A 16,456-nucleotide genomic window follows, 5' to 3' on the forward strand; every position below is an offset into this window, starting at 1 on the left:
TGACAACAACCACTCTCTCAAGAGCGCGGCGAGTGTTATCAAAATGGAGAGCCAAGGATGTGAGGCAAAGTAAAATCTCCCACGAAGAAGCCCTTTCCATGATCGTTTCTGGTAATTTCACGAAACATCAGTACTTGCTCCTCCGACGGACATCTAAAGAAGCTGCCCTTCCTATTGTCCACTTGTCTGAGGAGGCAATGGAGGCGAGGAATAAGGACATAAGAAGATTCAGGGAGCATCATGCAAGGAAATTTTCCTGGATAGCAACGAATGAAGACCTGTTTAAAAGATTACTCCTGACTTCAGATGCAATGATATCAAGTATTTCTAAGGCTCAAAGAAGTAAATTACTTCAATTACCAGTCGAGGTAAAGAGTTTATTAATCCTGGAAGAATTGAGTGGATGACGACTGTGATGAGGATTTGTCGGATAGTGATCATGAATGTATTTAAATTTTTTTCGTAACAATGACTGAGAAAGATAAGGAGAAATATTAACTTATTTTTTTGATAATTAAAAAAGCCCAAATTAATGGAAATCTCATTTAATTTTTCGTACCAAATCATGTGCTCGTTAAATTGATGCCTCACTTCGTAAAGAGCTTATTGCAAGCGTATCAATAAATTTGGCGTTTAACTTGAGTTATAGGAGTTATGAAATATTGTTTTATAACATTTTAATGATTGTAATAATGCCTCCGTTGAAACTTGTGAAATACGGAACCCCGTTTAAAATTGCTTCCAAATCCATTGGCACGTTACAAGGAACTATAAAATTGTCTACTTAATTAGAATTAGATATTATAATTTTTAAACAATTAATGCAGTACAATAATATTAATAATATACTTATAATATAAATTTCCAATTAAGATTAACTTATTTTTCGTATAAAATACGATCAAACAAATGAGAAAGTAGAAAATGTTCTCTTGGTTCATTCAAAATAAGTTGTTCAAAATTTGTCCAAAAATAAACAATGCAGTCATTTTATATGCATTTATGTATGTTTTAAATACCTAATTCAGTTTTATGATATGTATAATTTTAATTTGCTATCACCAGTATAATCTCAAATTCCAATGTTAAAAAAATTAATTGTTTAAACAAAATGTGAAATAGCAATAAAATTATTGCAAATACATAAAAAATAGTTATAAATTCAGAATAAGCGGGTCAAAAACAATAAGAATAGACCTTTAGGTCAAATATATACATAATAACAACGGCGTAATTAATTTTGGCCAGCTTTTTTCGATTTGGGACCACTGTGCGCCGTCAGTAGAGAACTTTTGAAGAACTTTTCTTAAATTGAAGTTGCCCTTTCACCAGCGTAAATCTAAGAGAATTGCTATTGTGATGGTCTTTGGTTTGGTTTCCGCCGAGTTCGTAGACCCCTTCATTTGTGTCTGTTTCAACACAATCCTGATTGGCAATGTTCTATAGTCAGCTTTTCGACCGCCAGCAGTCAAGATGCTCATATTTGTGAGCTTTCCATAGTTCATAGGATAAGAAATGGCTTTTTCATTGCAATCGGTTGGGATTGAGAAAAATTAATTATTAATCCCTCATTTCACTTTCGCCGTAATCATCGCCTATGAATAGATGAATAGTTCTCGGGCTTTCCACCGGGTAATAAAATCCTTCTCCGAGAACTTTTCATCCAACACCTACGCCGGGAAAACAGCCGATTATATTTCATCGCCTATGAATATTGGAGAGAGATTTATGGGAACGAACCCGGTTTAATCCGGTGCCCTTTCTAATGCGAAGGATTGGAGACAGAAGTCAAGCGCTAAGAAATTGACTATTCTTTTCGAGCATGTTCCGTTGGCGTTTAAATCAGAGAAGGCTTCGTTTTCGCCTTCCATCATATTTCTACCTCTCGTAAGTCAAAAGTTGAAAAAAGGATGAATATATATGATTTCTGGACTCTGAAACCGTAAGCTGGGCATCGTTTTTATCTCTACCTCCATTGCTTGAAGTGATAGAGAGAGTAACGCTGTGATTGACATCTCCGTCTGTATCCATAATTAGTAATTTCTGGTATTAATAACCAATACATCATGTTCTTTATTTGAAATTTGTTCGAAAGGACGAATTGCAGTGGAGACTAACGTTAACGCTGTCTGCTGCATGATATATCTTTCTCAAAAGCTATTACTAGAGACCTTATCGTATAAATTTCAGCTTTTTTTAGTCTGATCTTCAAGTTTAAAAAGCTAGGTTTTTTTAAGGTGATGAGATGATATCAACTTAACGCTTTCTAACCCAGAGCTGTTTCTGGGAGAAATCAAATTTCAAGATTTTTCATTTTGAAAACTTGAAAATTTTACTCTCAATGATAATTATCTTGGCAGCTGAATTAGAGTCAGTCATTAGAGTTCACGGTAAGTACAAAATAATATTTAGTTTAGATATGTCCTTAATAGAGCTGAAATTTAAACATTATTGATGTTGATTAGGAACAACATTTGTTTAAAGAGGGTCAAGAAAGTAAGGGTTTAGAATCGGGCGAAAAAGATTGCGGGGAAGGAAGCGTTCATTTTTATGTTTCATATTTCCTTCCATCGCCACAGTGGGCGGAAATCGGAAAAAGCCGGTTAAAATTACAAAATGTCTTATTTGGAATTATAAACTTTAAACTTAGCATGTATACTAGAACATAATTGAACTTTATAGATATGTACTTCGTTTGACATAGTTTTTACCTGTTACTGAGATACAGAGGTTCAAACATGAACAAATTTCTATTAAAACGCCAGTGTTCCATTTTCTCTGAAAATCTTCCAAAGTAAGTAGATGATGAAGTTATAGTTGTATTCTTGCGGAACAAAAAACCGCACAATCTGTTGGCATGGTGTTTTTTCTTCAATTTTGCGTAATCTTAAAGAATATCATCGATAAATTCTTACCATGCTGTTACAAAATGGCGAACACTGTTTTAAGACAAAATATTACTTTTAGGTAGGGTTTCAAATGGGTTTTCGGCAAAGTCACGCAAAGTAACTTATACGAGAGCATTCTTGGAAGATTTCTTGAGGTTTTTAAGCTGTTATCTTTGAATTAAGTTTGCGTCGCCGGAAATTACATTGATTTTTCGATCACGCGGCCGGGTTTGTCTCCGCGCGTCTGGAGTTGGAATAGGCGCGACGCGGTAAGATTTTTTAAAGTGTACTTATGGGTTTTAACGCTCAGTATTCACCGTTTTTAAGCTTTGCTTCAAGACATCGATTCTCAATTAGTCTATGGTGAAGACAGTGGAGAATTATCAGCCAACGTAAGCGCACGTTTCATTGAAGTTCATTTAGTTTTCTTTCGATAAGATCGAAGACCATGCTTCTATTAAAAGCATTCAAACCTCGAAAAAGTGAGTTGTTTCCCTGGGACTCATACAAAAAGACCTCCCATAAAGACACCAGCTGGTACCCTTATACCTTCTTCACTCTCCGTTCTCTGACCCCCAGGATCCTACTGCGAAAACGGTCGTTTTATGACACCGCGGAGCGGAGGCTTTGACGGACTTAGCGAAGTATGTTTTTTCCACCAAAATGCCCTGCCGTACACTTGCTTACATTTCGGCTGGTGGAGTAGAAGCAAGAAAATCATGCTAAATTCAAGTAATATTTTGAAAAATAAACAAGGAAGTAAGGCCCGTAAGTGAAACAAAGCAAAGGCTTTAGGATAATTAAATTATGTAGCGGATTGTTAAACTATATTGTCCATAAAAATAACAAACTTCATCGCAGAATAGAATAACAAAATAAAATGTATTATCAAAGGTACAATTATAAAATATACAAAAAGAGATCTCTAGTGATGTTATTACAATGTAAACCTGTAAGCATTTGAAAATCTTAGTGCAAAACGAAGGAGGAATTAGTAATCCACGTGTATTGTACGAGTACGTGTTCAGTAATTGAACCTTTTGTCCGTATAATTTTGACATACCAAGTGCCTGTGCAATCTGATTTTAAGGATGAATTTCTCATCTGATAGTATTATTTTAGACTCTTTATTCGAGGAATGGCACCATCATCTACTTGTTAGTTATCGAGCAGTGCTATAATTAATGCCTTGCTGCCGTATATTTTTTTAATTGGGCCTAATATTCGTAAAGGCTAATTTCATTGCCTCTAAATACCTTATTATGCGTTCCGGTTTTGCCGGCCAATCTTCGGCGCAGTTAACATAAAAATTGGCCGTTACGGTTGAATGGGCGAATAACATGGCAAGGCGATTTGTTGGTGATGACGTTAACGTCCAAATTAAAGGTACAATTAGCATTAGCATGGCGAGGAGCCAGGTGCAGCGCCGGCCCTGGGGGTTGGTTGATCTCCTCTCCCCCGCCTCTCCGCCCCCACAGCCACTGCCTCGTCCGTTGCCCCCGCCCGCCCCTCGACTTCACGGGAAGTTGGGAACCTCCGTCCCCAGTTGCCTTGGCATTCCAATTCTCTTCCTCTCTCTCTCTCCCCCACCATCCTCCGCGGCTCTCCTGGACCCTTTTTAGTATCCTATTCACCCCCAAGGGGAACGAACGGAGAAGGTGAGATGAAGGAGGACGAATGAGAAAGTTTTCGGCGTGGTTGGCGGAGATGGTGAGGAAGAGAGTGTCATTGTGAGGGGACAGCGAAATGCTAGACGGATATGTTTGTCAAGTAGGTAAGGAAAAGAATCTGATTTGAACGAAATCATTGATGTTTTAATCAAAATGTAAAACTTAATGTATTTCTCTTGGTTTTGCAAATCGGGTAACAAGCACCCAGAGGACGAGGATAGGTTTGGACCTTAAGACTTCGGAAATTATAGTAGCATCCCCCGGTAAAAACCTGAGAGAATTAATCCTAGGTATTACGCCGGTGAAGCACTAAATCTTTCATCTTCAACCTGGTTGCCGTATTTCCATATATTTTCATTTCCATTTTATCCTTATCTCCCTTTTGAAAATAATTTACGATGTTTTTCATTTTATGAACCTGCGAAACTTAATACACTTCAATATCCTTCATAGCCAAGTCATAGTATTGTATGTAATGCAATTCTCTTTTTTCAATCTGCTATCTTGCAGTTGCATTCGTAATTATGAATTATAAGGTCATTTTTAAAAGACATTTTTTGGCATTGAATTATTATTTCAACGCACGTATTAGTCGAGGAAAGATACGCGAAAAAAGGCTATAATAAAGAAATTTTTGCGTCCTGGACGGATCGGAATGCGGTTTTTTGCATTCGCTTGCAAAAATTATTTGTAAAAAAGTTACCATATTTTCATTTGGGAGAAACCCTTAGTTGCATTGTTGCAGGCCAAAATGCACTCGGAAAATGCAATTTCTGAGACGCCCTTTGGAAAACGTAATAACTTTGTATAAAAGAGTCAGAACTGGCCCGGAACGGGTACTCGGGGGTTTTTGAGGTCGCTGATCACGATTATGATGTTCAAATTGACACCCGGACCACCTGGGACTCAGGAACACCGTCGAACGTCATCTCCGTGGAACTGTCCCAGAGTTCATGCGGGAAAGGAAAAACAAGCGGCATCCGGGGTTTTTTTGGGTCGCTGAATTCAAATATGGCATCGGCGAACCTCCCCCGGACACCTGGTGCACCAGAACCTGGACCTGGACGTCATCCCCAAGAACTTTCTTGACAATATCGACAAAAACAACCCGAAAATTATCGGAGGCGTGTTTTTTTGAGGCGCTAAATCCACCTGGTGCGATGACGGAGTTGATAGCGATGACTGTGGTGTAAGCGATGACGGCAGTGAAAGTGATGACGGTGGTGATGGCAATGACGGCGGTGAAAGCTATGACGAAGGTGATAGCAATAACGTCTGTGATAGATATGACGAATGTGATAGCGATGACGTTGGTGATAGTGATGACGGTGGTGATAGATATGACTTTGGTGATAGCTATGACGAAGATGATAGCGATGTCTGTGTAGATAGCGATGAAGGCAGTTAATAGTGATGACGTAGGTGATAGCGATGACGAAGGTGATAGCTATGACTAAGGTGATAGCGATGACGTTGATGATAGCGATGACGTTGGTGATAGTGATGACGTAGGTGATAGCGATGACGAAGGTGATAGCTATGACTAAGGTGATAGCGATGACGTTGATGATAGCGATGACGTTGGTGATAGCGATGACGTAGGTGATAGCGATGACGTAGGTGATGGCGATGGCGAAGGTGATAGCTATGACTAAGGTGATAGGGATGACGTCGGTGATAGAGATGACGTAGGTGATAGCGATGACGAAGGTGATAGCTATGACTAAGGTGATAGCTGTGACTTAGGTGATAGCGATAACGGAGTTGATAGCGATGACTGTGGTGTAAGCGATGATGGCGGTGAAAGCTATGACGAAGGTGATAGCGATAACGTCTATGATAGCTATAACGAATGTGATATTGATGACGGTGGTGATAGTGATGACGGTGGCCGATGCCATATTTGAATGCAGCCACCCGAAAAACCCCCGGGCGCCGAGTTTCTTTCCTTGCCCGCTAGAATTTTGGGAGAGCCCCATGGAGAAGACGTTCGAGGCCAGGGTACGGCGCACTAGGTGGATTTAGCGCCTCAAAAAAACACGCCTCCGATAATTTTCGGGTTGTTTTTGTCGATATTGTCAAGAAAGTTCTTGGGGATGACGTCCAGGTCCAGGTTCTGGTGCACCAGGTGTCCGGGGGAGGTTCGCCGATGCCATATTTGAATTCAGCGACCCAAAAAAACCCCGGATGCCGCTTATTTTTCCTTTCCCGCATGAACTCTGGGACAGTTCCACGGAGATGACGTTCGACGGTGTTCCTGAGTCCCAGGTGGTCCGGGTGTCAATTTGAACATCATAATCGTGATCAGCGACCTCAAAAACCCCCGAGTACCCGTTCCGGGCCAGTTCTGACTCTTTCTACAAAGTTATTACGTTTTCCAAAGGGCGTCTCAGAAATTGCATTTTCCGAGTGCATTTTGGCCTGCAACAATGCAACTAAGGGTTTCTCCCAAATGAAAATATGGTAACTTTTTTACAAATAATTTTTGCAAGCGAATGCAAAAAACCGCATTCCGATCCGTCCAGGACGCAAAAATTTCTTTATTTTTGCGTATCTTTCCTCGACTATATTGTCAATTTAAATTATTAGGTTGATATGTTAACATTGTTAATAATTCGAATTTGGTATGAAATTCTGTGTTTTGAACATTTTTAACCTTGGACCTAATGTTTTTTTTTTTCTTTTCGGGTGAGTAATGATGGGAAATTATACCCACAGCCTAGGTTGAATATCACAAGGGTTCGCTGGTGATCGTAAGTTTTTCACAACAATTGAAGATTATTTGTGATCTCACGATCTTCGATTTGTCTATATTCATAGCGCTTCCATCACTGGTCTACCGTTTATTTCGAGCCGGCTGGAAATTAGCATTAGATTGTGATCGGCATTCTAGCCTGTCCATCATATTAAAAACTCCCTCTGTGTTCCATTAGGTTCGATGTCGTAATCGCGGGAGCAAGAGATACCATGCACGTCGTAAAGGCCACGTCCGTAATTATTGTCAGCGCGAGTCATTTGTCAAGTGCATACGCCAAGGGTCGCCTCGGTTTGTGTCCGTTACGGGAGCGAGGGGTTGAATTGAAGTCCGAACTGGTTTCTGCAGGTCATTGGGGGTGGAGGAAGGGGGAGAAGTCCCCGGAATCGTGAAAGCCAGGCCGCGCCGAACAAATTGGGTTCCAGCGGCTTTATGGAACAAAACGCGTTAAAATAAATCCTCGTGTTTCATTTAATCGTGGTGGCCTTCACCGGCTTTTTTTACAGCTTCTTTGCATTTAGTCAGTGTGTTTTGAATGAGAAAATCGTGTAGTTTAGAGCTCTCAATCTTAAAAACAAGGAAGTATGGCAATGGGTTTTGATTTTTTTCTGAGTGCCGTTCTTCTGATTAAGGTGATCAACGTGAATTCACGCGCGCATTATCACATCTTACTTTTAAAGAATTTCCTCTTGCACCATTATTTGTCGATACAAAGTACTACAGGTGCGTTTGATGTGTACTGGACCCCCAAATTAATACATGTCTAACAAATGGGAACCGCATACGTACTTTTACCATTGTGAGACGCTATAATCTAGTTGATGGCATTATCATAGTTTATTTCAGTCATGTCATAAAAGTATTATTATTATTTGAGTGTTCTACCGATTAAGATAGGTTTTCATGGAGTATCTAAGAAGCACAATGGCAGTCCCACCTTCAATCCTGAACTTCCCACATCAATTCATAGTAAGACCTAACACCCCTTCTATTCTCAAAGCACTGCAGGAAAAAGTGACTTTGTACGCAGTCACGCGAAGCTAACCCCGAGAAAATGGCTTCATGGGGTAACTGGATGGCAATACGGGAGTTCCGGGTTCGTATCCCGGCTAAGTCAAATTTTTTCATGGCGAACTTCATCATATCGTGTATTTCCCTTTTATTTTTTTATTAAAAATTCTATTATCTTTCTTCTTCTCCCTCGTTTACCCATCTTTACCCGCTAACCTTGTTTTAATCATGTTACCCGATTTAAGATAACTATTCTTTTTCGGGTCTTAGGCTTAGCTCTCTTTGATTTTTTTATTCAGGGAATTTCATGCCACGATAGTGATTTCTCCTATCACTCACTGCTCTTCAGTCAGTCCCGTAGAGCAAGGGAGATCTTCAACGTCCTCAAAACTGCCTCGGCAGGGTAAGTTAGGGAGATGGGTCTCAAGATGAGTGCAATATTTGTTGAAGTGCTTGAGGTAGTGGGCTAATTGGTGGATAAAGTTTGCTGAATCCTTTTGAGGGTAACTTTTGGAATCCATAGAGACACTCATTCCGAGTGTTCTATCCTGCGTGTTTGTTTGTGATTCCGCCGCGACGGAAGAGGGATTGTCTCAAGGGGACGCGTGGAGGAAACGCTGCCACCCAGCCATGTTTAGAGGGAAAGCTTTGGAAGATTTGCCTGGAATGAGGAAGAAAAAGTTTAGTAAATAAATGTACTGGCGAAAGTAAGATGACAGGGGGGGTAAAAGCTTGGTAATTTCGGTCACAGTACTTCGGAATTGCTCTACTTCACTTCTGAAGGATTGTTTGGTCTATATCTCCAGCTTTAATTTGTCATTCGTGGTATGGATTGATATTAAGTGTGTGGGACCTAAATGGATTTGGCTACGTAAGTGAAGTTTTTACCATTTTGAAGGTGTTAACAGTACAATAGTGCAAAAATATGAAATTGATTTCCAGCCATTCCGCCCATTTCTATCATTGAAATTTTCAAGACACTCTCCTCGATATAAAACTTATATTGCTCTCAGGTGTCTCCTACTTTTAAATAAAGTTATGTCTGAATATATTTGGAAGATTTGTCCGTCATAAGGCTACATGCACCCACGCGCTGTTGTATCGTCACTGTCATGATTGGTTCGTGTCAATTAAGAGCTCTGATCTTCCAAATCGATGGTAACAAAAGTCATTAGTTAAATTAGTACGGCAACATCTATTTTTCCACCTTATTCAGATGAACTGAAATGAAATTGAAACCTTGGAGGCATTGGCGAAATTAAACCCACGTAGCCTTACAGAATGAATTATCGTTTTCTCGTGCTTGGGGCTAGGGCAGAATAAGAGGGGCATTTGGTTGGAAGACTTAGTGGGACTTACGGCGGAGGTCGACGCGACGCGCTTGGGTGGAAGGAGAGAAGGGAAAGATTTTATATCGAGGGAGAGGAAAGGAGGCAGTTATCTTCAACGAAAATTTCCCATTGAATATACCCCGGAGCGAGGCGAATGTATCAGGCGAAGTGAAAATGTATCCGCACTATTTTCTAGGAGATAAAAACTGCCACCGCCGCGAGTGGATGAGATGGCCTTAAAAGGCCGTTTTACACGGTACACGGAATTGCGCAGTCTGACTTACGTATGAAGGCGCAATCAAAATTGCGTCGTGTAAAGCGGTGAATTGCTAGAACACATGCGAGAATGCGTGGATGCGAGACGGCAAAATAGCCCCTGTTCTAATTTCGTTCATGTATTCGCGCAATTCCACGCCATTTTACAAATTCATGCAGCTCTAACCTGCGCAATTCCGTGTACCGTGTAAAACGGCATTAAAAGTTATGCCCGTAAATTAGAACAGGGGCTATTATGCCGTCTCACATCCACGCATTGTCGCATGTGTTCTGGCGATTCACCGCTTTACACGACGCAATTTCGACTGCGCCTCCGTACGCATGTCAGATTGTGCAAGTACGTGTCCCGTGTAAAACGGCTTTTAGAGAATTGATGAAATATTTTTAGATCTGCGAGCGCAGGAAAGAAGCCTACGGTCTATGAAGACGCCTCTCGAGCGGCTATGAAGGTGTGGGAACTTAGGATATGCACTTCTATTCCGGTATTGTCCAACAGCTTTGACGAAATGGATTTTGGGTGAAGGCCGCCGGCGTCCCCTGCCCCCTCCCCTCTCAAACTCCCCAGGAGCACCAAAATGCACACCAAATGCGTCTTTCTTCGTTAGTCTTACTACTATTTGATGTTTTAGCATCGTCCGGTGAGGAACAATCACGAAAGAATTACTCAATTATCTACTTTCCAGTCTGTATTTCTTATGTCAGCGTCATTCCTCGTCTTTCGCTGCTGTCAACAAAGTTTTGGTAAATTCTTTCGCGAATCTCTTGTCCGCATGTGTAATAAAAGGAATATTTAAATTCAAATTTGAGCGTTCATCAATAGATTTTTAATTTCCACAGCACTAAGCTCAGATATAGCCGAAGGAACCGGAGTGTCTCCCTAATATATCATCAGCGGGTAGTCCTTGAAGTCGATATTAAAATACAGCAATTAAAAAAATCTCGGATTGGTCGCCGAGCGCATCCTTGCAGCAACGCAAATTGGGTCCCTAGGGGTGCGTTCCTAATCACGCATCATGTGCATCGATGCGCATCAGGCCGTTCCGAATTAAGCATTGATGCGCATCGATGCGGCCCTGCATCGAGCATATTTCGAGGTTTCGGAAGCATCATCTCGCATCGGCTCGCATCAGAAATTCTTGATGCAGTTGATGCGAAGGCGAAAATGGGCGCAACTTTTAAAATTGTGACTGTTGTTTTGTGTTTGTATAGGGTGTTTACACGACTCTATTGTGCTTCTACGATCATAGGAAAGAGTTGAAGGAGTTATAGTTATTAGTTTTTGAAATAATATGTCCATATAAAATGGAAAATGGTGAAACCTATATCCGATGCGTTGAAGTCTGCGTGTATTTAACTTGTTTACAACCGTTATTAATTTAATTGGTGGTAAAAAATGCAAAATACGATCTATAATTTTACACATTGATATGCAGGCGTGGTAGTTTTAACCGTAATTTTGCTTCTGTACCCTAACTTGTGGAAATTTTCGACACTTTAACGTTATATTGTGAGAAGATTAGTTGAAAAGCTACATCAGGGAGTGTTTATAGCACAGAGACTGTGGTTTATAGTATTGTAGTATCTTCAAAATAGCTATATAAGACTTTGTTCGTCGGAATATTAGAATTGCTTACGCTTTGCAGAATCTCACTGGTCTATCATTTGAAGGCATATATGTTGCAAATTATTGCTATTTTGCCAAACGTTTATTAGCTATTTAATATGCGAAACTATACATTCATTGCAAGTGAATTTGCTCGGTAGGTACTAAAATTATTTTCCCCTGCTAAAGAGATTAGTTCACGTTATGGTACCACAAGTAAAGGGACACTCAGGGTAGTGATGCCGTGATAAATTTAACATCATCAATTAATTTATTTACGCATTTGTGCTAGGATCATGGATGTGTGCTTGATTTACAGTGATGTGTGCTTGAAGAATCCCATCGAGTTGATTGAGTATTCAGTGCAATTATTTTTTTATAGCGTGTGATTTGGTAAGCCCGCATAAATACGTACTGCAGTTAGTTTATAAATTGGCTCCAAATACTCTTTAATCGACGCATTGATGACGCGGCAAACTTATTTTCAGTGTCCTCCTAAATGCTATCCAACTAAAGGCACACTTCTATCAATGATATCAAAAGTAATGGGTTTTCAAAATGGTTCTCGCTTGAACTTGGGTATTTGTCTTAAGAAGCTGCATCATCAAGCATTGGAAAGTAAACAAAATTATTGAAAATCGGAAATCGCCATAACTAAATATAGTGATTACCGGTTTTCAATGTTTACGTTCAATTTTCAGTCATAATTACACCATATAAAATTTTGTAAGATCAGAAGGAAATGCTAAATTCTATTTGATGAATGCCACTCCGTAAATGGCCAGTGCCCAACTATCCAATCCACAAAATGTACTTAATTTTATTGTGATTTAGGCTTGTTTATGGACTCGGAACAGTTAAATATGTACCTATGTTGAAAAATGAGACATTGACCTACACTCCAAGAACTATTTTAACATGTAGCTATTTATTCCTTAACTTTGCCATTAGGTTACAAGCACAACAACCTCCCTTCAACTAGTTGCTTCCATCAGCTACAAAATTCTATTCATTAATGCAGTTCAAATGCTTACCATTGTTAAGCCCATTTGGAAGCACATTTAAATTTTAATTATTATAAAAATTAAAAGCAAATTTGCTACCGTATATTTTGGCATGTAATCAGAAAATATTTTTTCCTTTGGCAACAGAGTTTTTAACAAAATGATGTCTAACCTCTGTTCTTTGACCTTCCATCTCCACTTTGTATTTTTTACTGCAGACTGGTCATCATTGCATACATGCACCTCATCAGTACCAAGTTTTTAAATGCAGTTCTTTCCAATGATTTCTTTTATAATTCTCTGGAGATTACAGTACCATTTTTTGCTCCAGCTGCCTAACTAACATACTCGCCTTCTATTGTATACATGGCCACTGCTCAGCACTACTTTTTGTTTTCCCAAGCTACTGCTCCATGAACTAACTTGTCGTATATCCAGTACAGGACACTCAATCTATTTTGTCGATGGCAAAGTCAGCATTTGTGTATCCCTCCAAAAACTTTCTTGATTAAGAATAAGAAATAAGATACTTTATAGTTCCCTTAAGGGATTCAATTGAATTCAAATATCTTAATATACTCTTTGCATATGCCCAGTATTGCATTGTTAAATCATCAATAAACTTCTTAACTTTGACTCTGCAAAGACAAGATCTGGTCTTGTACAAATCATTGCATACGTAAGACAACCAATCAAAACTAGAAATGGAACATCAGGAAATGTTTTTGGGTCACCAGGAGCTACATTAATACCTGCTTCTATGAGACAAAGGTTGATTGCAGGTCAAGTTAGTAGATGACAAGGAAATTATGTGATCTGGTAATTTTCGAGCCACTCCATTTTTTTAAAGAAAACATCTCTTCTGCTTCTCCTCCCTCGCTTCCAAACACTAACTCATTTTCTTGATTACTCTCAAAACTAGTGTCTACATTAGTTGGAACTTTGTCATTATCCTCACAACTTGATTCAGGGATGGAGTCTTCATTACTTGATATTCTGATATTCTCCTCACTACTTGGGCACCTTTGTGAGTTCAGCACTGCCATTCTCTCCACTGTCAGGTTGAGGCTAGTACCTAATTATCCCTTATCCCCCTAAGAGCCTAGGTAGAATAAAAGAGTTACCAAGAGTTTGAGGTCCCTAAACATATTTACAAAGAATACTACATCACATGCTACGATGAATCTTCCCGATATATCAGGGTCAGCCAAAAGATACCACTCCTCACAATTGCCAATACTCTTTGGATTTGGCATCCAGCATCTTTCATTGCTCTTTAGCCACATAAGCATAGAAAATACATCCAAATACTTTTAGATGTCTTCGATTAAATTTTCGTTCAGACCATCTCTCCTCAGGTAATGCATTCCCTCCTGCTTTGGATGGTACTGTTTTGAGATATACAGCTGCTCAACAAGCTTCAACCCAATAATATTTTAGTAAATTGGTGCCAGAGAGTTTGTACCTAGCTTTCTATTTGCTCAGCTAATCATTTCTGCTTGAATATTATAAGATTTTATAGTTTAATCTTTTATCGCTCATGCCCTTAACCTTCCCTGTTATGCCTGACTCATATATTCACCCCCATAATCTGTATGCAGGCATTTCATATTGTTCCCTGTCTCATTCTCCATGCTTGTCTTAAAAATTGTATAGCATTGTAGGACTAAATGAGACTCCTTACTTTTAATAAAGAAAACAAAAACCTTTCTTGTGCAGTAATCGGTGAAGGTGAGCATATATTTTACATAAATAGTAGACATATATTTTCACCTATAATACCATCAGACCACACAATTATGAGAGGGTCAGCCTTAATTTATTACATACAGCTTCCATTCTAGCACTTATCTCGAATCATTTCTTTGCTAACTTGCCATCAACATATGCTGCACAAGGCTGAAATTTATTATTAGGGGGACAATCCACACCACTGACAACCACATTATAACCTGCATGTTACTCTGTAACAAGTCTGCTACTCTTGTGCCACAGACTTAGTGAACATTCCTCTGCTACTTTGACAGTCAATCCTACGTAACAAGTTGCATTACCTTTACTTTCTGAATTGTTTCAAATCTTGACAACATATGCCATTTTCTTCAAAACTAGTGACTAGATCACTCCTTTTACTTCCAAAGATCTGGCATCAAATAAGCTGTACCCAGATTCATTAAACAAGACAGCTGTGTCTTTTTAACTAGCTTGCTTACATATAGTACATCGGTTGATAAATTTGTAACATTTTGATTTGGAGTATAGCACTTTACAGTGTGGGAACATGGGCACTTAGGGAGGAGGATGGGAGAAACTGGAGGTGTTTGAGATGTTGGTAAGGAGAAAGTGAAGTGGACTGAGAGAAGAAAGAAGGTCAAAGTGCGAGACATGTTGAGTGAAGAGAGGCACTGGATAGAATTCAAAGGAGACAGGAGGTATGGATTAGGCGAGTACTGAGCTGGGAGTGGATGTTGAAAACACTATTAGAGAATAGAATGTTGGGTAAACAAAGGAGAGGATAGGATTTTTAGATAGCATGAAAAGGGTGAAGCTGTTAATTCCGGAGGGAAGTCCATGAGGGCAGGGGGGACTTTTGGAATGCTCCATGCAAACCTACCTTAATACCAAAAATACTAAAATAGAAATGTCTTGGAGTTTATTTTTAAGCATTATATATGCAGTATGAAAAAGCGTTTGTGAAAATTTTACCGAGCTTTTAAGTATTTGTTCCCGGTTTTTATGAAAAAATTTGTTTTCAAGTCGTATATCTTATCGGAAAGCCATAAATTGATGTCTAGCAGCTAAATCTACGTACTATTGATCGTAAAAATCGTCTCTTCAAAACAATTTAACCCGTAAAACTCACTGATGGCTGAGATATACTATACACTACGCTTCCTTATTGACCGTTTTTCGAGTTAGCTGCACGAATTCCCGTCAATTCGCTCAGTCTATCACTATTTTAAGTAAAAATGAGTTGCAAGTTACGGCTTGGAACTTGCGAACGACCGTAATGAACATAATAAAGTATTAATATACGCATCAATAAACGTTTTTCATCATCATATGTACTATGCATATTAAATTTCGGCATATCAATCATTGTGTTATCGCTTAACCCGAACTATCTTCCAGCACTGGTGCCTGCGGGTATTTTGAACGGCGGAATACTTCCCGCTCATATCGCATCAAGCCGTTCCGAATCACGCATCAGCATCAGCGCATCAATGCCTTGATGCAATTTCGGAACGGCTGCATCAAGGTCATGCTTTGATGCGCATGATGCGTGATTCGGAACGCACCCTAGATTACCCTCCCAATGTTCATGTCGCAAATCTAATCCAACGTAGTGCAATTAGCAAATAGACCACTGTAAGGGATGAAATGCGATTTGGTGCTTTCCTAGCGAATGATGTGGGTAAACTCTTCTCGGGATTCAACGTAATTTATCCCTGAGGATGAGTAACGAGTCGCAGCTTGAAAAGTTGGCCATTATGGAAAAATTAACCCGGTGGGAATCCCGAGAAGAGTTTACTCACACAGCAAGGGATGTTGGAATTATGCTTATATCAAAGGGATGATGCCTCCTTTTTGGGCGGTATTCGCTTGGTTCCATCATAATAAAATCCTTTTTAATTTTGTGTGTATACTTTTCACTCGGAAAGGAATCGTTAATCGCAAATTTTATAACTTAAGCTGATCCTCCGACTCCGAGAGGAATGTGTTTTTTGGGCTCGTTGAAGGAATCTGGGTTCGTGGATGGTGCTGCCTCTAGTGCTGAGTGGTGGTCGGAGGGGGATACGGCTGGCAGGCGAGGAGCGAAGGGGAGACGCTGGGTAAAGGGCTCAAGATGACGGCAAGAATGATTCTTTTGCTTTTATTCGGAGGATGGGGCCACTCTTTCTCTTTCCCTGGAGGCGG

This window comes from Ischnura elegans, chromosome 6 (assembly GCF_921293095.1).
Source record: "Ischnura elegans chromosome 6, ioIscEleg1.1, whole genome shotgun sequence".
In the NCBI taxonomy this organism is placed as follows: Eukaryota; Metazoa; Arthropoda; class Insecta; order Odonata; family Coenagrionidae; genus Ischnura; species Ischnura elegans.